Raw genomic sequence first — 6,086 nt, forward strand, 5'->3', positions numbered from 1 at the left:
ACCAACCTCCCTCTGCTCTATTGACTTTTCCTTGCTTCAGGCATACCTTATGGATTTATTCCTCATTCCCCGGCAGAAGGGATCCAGCTGGATTCAAGGGCATCTCCCCTGCTCCTCTAGAGCAGGAGCATCCCAACACTCAGGACGGGGCAGGAGGAAGATGAGGACCACGACACAGAGGCCTGAACAGCGAGCAGAGCCTTTCCCAGCCCTCAGAGCCAACAGGACACCCGCTGCTTTCGCAAGAGGAAACTCCACCTCGGGGTAGAGCAGAGGGCACCAGGAATTTGGCCTTAGGAAGCCAGGAGTGAATGTTAAAACCACAAGGAGAAGTAGGAGCAGTGCTGGGAGAGATTTATGGCTCCTGGGTGTGAGCTGGGACTTCCCACTGGCAGCCCCGAGGCCTGGGCTCTCCCTCGCAGTGCAAAGTGCTGCTCCCTCCACAACTGTGCTGAAACAAGGAGTCACCTTCCCTTTTCCTGGTGTTTCAGTGTGTTACATCCACTCTGGAACGGGTGTTCACTTCTGTCCCAGCTGAATACAAACACCAGAAGAAAGGCAGGGATTGTTTATTGCCCCTGGCTCTGAGGAGCTCCCTGCACAGCAGATTCAGCTGTCGGTTACCTGGGCACCAACCTGTCCAAGGGGTCCAAGGCCAGTCCCTGGCTCAGGGGTGATGTTCTGTCCCTCATCCCCACATCTTGCCCTGTGCCTGCACAGCTGATGCCAACGTGGCTCAACCACCTCTTGGCCCCAGTGTTTTGTCCAAAGGTGCTAAATTTGCTTACCACACCTCTGCTGCCATCCCCACTATCAGCAAGGAATAAATATTTTTAGACACGGAACAAATGTTGAGCTGGCTTCACTATCTCTGCCTCAGCTCCTGTTGCCTCCTCCCAGAGAGCCAGGGAGCCTCCAGCACCGTGGCAGAGCCTGCAGGATTTCAGGGTGTTCCCAGCACGGAGCGGTGCAGATGCTGCCAAGGCCTCCTTGGTAGCTCTGACACAAAAGGCTGGGCTCAGCAGCTGCTGGAAACATCTGGTTTTAATTCTCCCTTAAAGCCACGACTTTCATTTGGCCACCAAACCACCTCCCTTTCATCTCTCCAGAGGACCAGCCCTGTGGCAGAGCTGACTCTGCCTGTCCTTACCCTGCGTTATCCTGCGGGAAGAAGGTCCCAGAAAATCCAGGGCTGTGCTCCTCACAGGGGAGAGATCTTGGAGGGGGCAGCAGCTCCGGGCCGACAGGTTCCTGCTCTTCTCTCTCCCTAGAGTTCCTTTAAAGTCATTTTCAGACATGCATTTCTCCATCAGCATGGTTCAAAGGGGCTCAGAGTCCAGCTTAGACCTGATTCCTAAATTCCCTGGGCTGAGAACCCAAACTTGAAGAATCAACAGATGTGACATGTTGTGCTGAGCAGGCCAAAGCATGTCCTTGGGCTGGAGGGGAAAACTGTGTCTGTTTAGAAATCCCTTCAGCTGAGGGTGCTGAAGGTTTGTGGCTGGGCTGGCAGGCTGGGAAGAGGGCTGGGAAAAGGCCTTGGCAGCATCAGAAACACCAGCAGTGGCAGTTTACTCAACAACACTTGGCTGATAATTCTGCTATCAATAAATGATTACCCGAGCAGGGAGAAGATGTTTTGAGCACTCAGGGTGTTTTTATGCAGCAGAAGAGGCCTGGAGTGAGAACTTCGGAGGTTTGGAGAGATCAGCTGCCATCACATGATCCCATGATGCCGGTAACCACAACAAAGTTTTATCCAAAGCCAGAGAGACTCTTGGCTCTGCTTCTGGGCCTGAGCTCAGCAGAGGTTGTGCCATTGTATTTTCACAAACTTCCATCGGTGCTGAAGTAACTGATTGGCTTTTCCAGACAAAACCGAGTCCCGCTGTGGGAGAGGAGCCTTGGGCAGCTCAGAGCATCATGAGGTCTGATCCCAACATGCCAGGCAAACCCATGGAGCTCCAGCTCCAGGGGCAGCCAGCCCTGAGCAATCCATCTCCTGTGGCAGACTGGCTACACCCAAAGCCTTGGCGGGGCTGGAGTGTAGAAACTGTGCTATAATTTCAAATAAACCAGCTCTTCCCATCTGCCTCCTGCCCTGCTGCTGGGCCACACTCTTCAAATGGCCACAGGGAAAAGGTTTTACCCTTTTACTTAACATGATCAAATAAAAACCCATGCAGGGGGCAGCAGGACAACAACAGGCTCACATGGGTTCACAGCTGCCTGCCAGGAGCAGGGACCTGCTGTGGAGCACCAGCTTGGCTAACACAGTGTAGGGGGATTTTTCTGTAGCTCAGGCGAGTCTTTTGGTACCCAGGATTTTCTTCTTGCTACACTGAATTCCAGCCAGGAAACCCTCCAGGGCATCCAGCCATCAGGAGCTGATCTCCAGAGGTCCATTCAGGAGAGCTCAGGTGTCCCTGTCCCACTTCTCACCGCTCCATCCAGGTGAAGACTTCCTGGCAGGGAGGAGGAGCGAGTGAATCACCCGGAAAGGGCAGGAGCAGGAAATGCAGCTGCACGGCTGACCCAGCGTGGCTCCTCCTGGACCTTGGACAGATGGAGCTGGCCAGGAGTTAATGCTTAACTCCTCCAAACGCCTCGGCTCAGCAAAAGGCCCTGGAGACACCAGGAACATCCTGCTTGGCCAGGAGCTGTGCTGGGACCGTCCCTCAGGGCTGCACTTGTGCCTCAAAGGCAGTTAAGTCAAAAGGCAAAAAAGTCCAAAGGGCTTCACAGTGTCCCGATAAGCACCAGAAAAGAGATGGATAAATGACATTAATGGCATTCATTTGTTCATCTGGGCACAGCAGTTCCCACACCATCAATAAGGAAAAGCTGGTGAGTTGTTTGGATGTTGTTACCAACCATCTTGGCAAAGCCTGCTCTCCCTTCTTCCTCTATCTCGCATTCCTCTTCCCAAGGGCATTTAAATCCAAGCATGACAGTCTTGGCTAAAAAGGAGCACACAGTGCCCCGGGGGCAGGGCAGGTCCCAGGACGGTAATCCCAGCTCAGGTTACTCAACAGCAGTTTTGGATTCCTGTTCCTCACTTCACCCTTGTAAAGTGGGAATGGTGCTTCCTGAATTCCCAACGCTGCCTGCCGGAGTCATGTCTGAGGGCTAATTAGGAAGGTCCAAAACCACTGGATGAGTGGCTGTGAGATGCTCCCTTGCTGAGGACCGGAGCTCAGATTTTCCTGCTCCTCCAGCCGGGATGCCAAGGACAGCCAGGAGCTGCCAGGAGTGGGCTCGGCAGTTCTGCCTCTGTGCCACAGGGAACACACATCCTGCAGGGAATCCATCCATCCTGTTCATCTGTGGCCTCTGCAATAACCTGACACGGGTGGGAAGGAATCAGTCGTGTTCTGCAGGTGGATCCAATGTCTCTCCCAGTCCCCAAGGATGAGGAAGAAAGGATTCTGTAACCCAAGAAGAAGCAGCAGCTCCAACTGTCCAGGAATAAAAGAGTCTCGGAGAGCAGCTCCTGGCTAAAGTTACCTGCAGACAGAAAGGGGAGAGCTCAGGGAAGAGCTCAGGCTGTGCCATCAGAACCACAGGTGTGCAGCCCTGCCTTAGCAAAGCTATGCCACACAAGTTCCATGATGGTGTTTTTCTGTTACCTTGGTTTTATCACAAAGCAAAAAGGGAATGTACAGACTGACAGAGTATGTTTGGAAATGGAAATAAAATTCCAGTTTAATCACTGATTAAACAAACCGGTAGTGCTGTTGGGAGGGGTCACTTGGAGTTTACGGATTGGGTGGGGACCTCAAAACCAAAAAAAATGCCATGAGGGTGTCCCAGGCTTTTCTGGGGCTCTCTTCAGCTGCTGCCTCACCCTGTCTGCTGGTGCTGGGCCTGGGCTATGGAAAGCTCAGGAGCCCCAACACTGGGAGTCAGTGCTGGCTCCTCGGGAAATGCTGCAATGCCCTGAGTGAGACTCAGAAAGGGAGGGATGAAGACAGAAAACGTTTCTTTGGATTCTCCCCTCTGGGATAAACCTACCAGAGTGATTCCATTCTGCAGCTCCAAGAGTGACTGCAGATATCCCTGGAAAGCAAGAGGCACTACCAACAGATTAATAATTACACCTGGGGTTGTTTCCTGGAGGAGAATTGTTCCTGTTTCATTGACTTACCAACCTGCAATTCACCACCTCTCACCAAAGCAGCAGAAACCCCATTTTAGATCAGTGCTGAGCTCAGAGCCCTCAGCTGCAACTGGGGAATGAGATCAGAGCTCAGAGCCCTCAGCTGCACCCCAGGAATGAGATCACAGCGCTGTCGCTGCCAGCTCTCTGCAGCCAGGTGGGTCCCTTCCAACGCATTCCGTGATTCTGTGACACATTCCCTGCTCGTGCGCTTGCCCAGACAGCATCTCCCGAGGTGGGTCCCTGTGCTGGAGATGTCATGGCCCAGGAGGATGTTTGTAACACCCTAAATTAAACACCAGAAACCTCATACACAATTAATTAAGGCAAGGCAGCAGCTCCTAAGTGCTGCCCTCTTCCTCCTCATGGCCCATCCCGTGGCTCTGTGAGGTGCCTCACGTTCTGGCACGGCCTCATTTGGACACTAATCCCACAGCAGATCCCTCTGGCACATGGAGCTCTCACGGAGCCAGCATGGGCACAGAGGCTGAGGCTTTACACTGTCTTTGAGGCACGGTCTGATTTTTCATCCATGTTATTCTTCCTCCCCGATTCCAATCAGCAGTCTGTGGGCTGCTGTAATGCAAGCAGTGAGATCCATTCTTTTATCCTTGATATTTGGATAATCAAACTTCCGGGTGCTACTGCAGTGCATCCTGTATTCCCAACATTTCCAACGTTTCCAAAGAACTACTCCATCCTACGTAACCTAAAAATTCTCCCTCTATATCCATTTCTCATTTTGAAAATCTGTGAGTCTATTGGAATACTGAAGTTTTCCATAAAACCCTGAGTCAAAGCACATCACTGCAGCATTCCAGATGAGGCTGCACATTGGAAAAGCAGGGATGGTTTGCCAAAAGTGCTTCAACATTGGTATCTGGTGTCATTTGAGGTGCCCCGTGGTGTTCCTGCCACCAGAAAAAGGGAGGATGCCAGTCCAGAAGGTGCCAGTGTTCCTGTGCTGTACTGGCCAAGCCTGTGCTGATCCTTTGTGTCCTGGAATGGTTTGGGTTGGAAAGGAGCTCAAAGCCCGTCTCATTCCAGCCCTGCAGTGGCACGGACACCTTCCACTATCCCAGCTTGCTCCAAGCCCCATCCAAGGCCGGGTTGGATGGGCCTGCCTTCATCCCACCAGCATCCAAACAGTAATTTGCAGTGTGGATTTTCTGGGCTATAATTCAGACTTTTTACTGGAATGACTAAATTTCACATGCCAGTGCTGAGACGGTCATAAAAGTAACATCAACATAATAATTTAATTAGTCACTTCCTGTCTTAATGGCCAATGCTCTGCAAGCAGCTCCCAAGGAATTTGGGACAGCCCAGAATTTGGGACAACATCAACATCCAAGACCTGCAGCTGGGGAAGGAGCTGGAGCACCAAATACATAGATTTTTTTTTTTTTTTTTTAACTCAGAAATTTGGTACTTGACACATTAGGAAGATTAACAAGGAAAGAAATAGAAACACCTAAAGAAACACAATGAATTGTTCAAATCCCTCGAGGAACTGCAGGACGGGCCAGGAGCAGCACTGGTGTCCTGCTAAGGAACACGGGGATGTTCTAAATCTCAGGAATGAATGCCGGCTGACTCATTTGGCTGCTGAAGCCAATTTCTCTTGTTTCCAAACACATGAAGGCTGCAGGAGACCCAAACACCTGGCACCGGCACAGCTTCCCCCAGCACAGCCCCTCCTGAGCCCTCGGGAGCCACGGCGGGGTCGAACCCCAGCTCTGAGACCCCTCATTCCTCTGAGACCCCTCATTCCTCTGAGACCCCTCATTCCACTGAGACCCCTCATTCCACTCCCACTTTGCCAGCTTTGGGGAGCCCCTGCGGCCAAAGGCGAGCGGGGGGCAGAGCCAAGACCGGGGGACAGAACCAAACCAGGGGGACAGAGCCAAGCCAGGGGGACAGGACC

The 6,086-nt window shown here is 52.2% G+C and overlaps 2 long non-coding RNA genes across 2 annotated transcripts; one reads left to right on the plus strand and one right to left on the minus strand.

The window, feature by feature from the left end:
- The first annotated feature begins 612 nt into the window (after positions 1-612).
- LOC137486861 (uncharacterized) lies at positions 613-3,767 on the plus strand. Its single transcript, XR_011005798.1, has 2 exons — positions 613-1,738; positions 3,285-3,767. It is a non-coding gene; the product is annotated as an uncharacterized lncRNA (long non-coding RNA).
- Positions 3,210-4,310, minus strand: LOC137486860 (uncharacterized). The gene is made up of 2 exons (XR_011005797.1): positions 4,015-4,310; positions 3,210-3,507 (listed from the first exon to the last, which is right to left on the minus strand). It is a non-coding gene; the product is annotated as an uncharacterized lncRNA (long non-coding RNA).
- Between the last annotated feature and the right edge of the window lie 1,776 nt (positions 4,311-6,086).

Source organism: Anomalospiza imberbis, chromosome 22 (assembly GCF_031753505.1).
Source record: "Anomalospiza imberbis isolate Cuckoo-Finch-1a 21T00152 chromosome 22, ASM3175350v1, whole genome shotgun sequence".
In the NCBI taxonomy this organism is placed as follows: Eukaryota; Metazoa; Chordata; class Aves; order Passeriformes; family Viduidae; genus Anomalospiza; species Anomalospiza imberbis.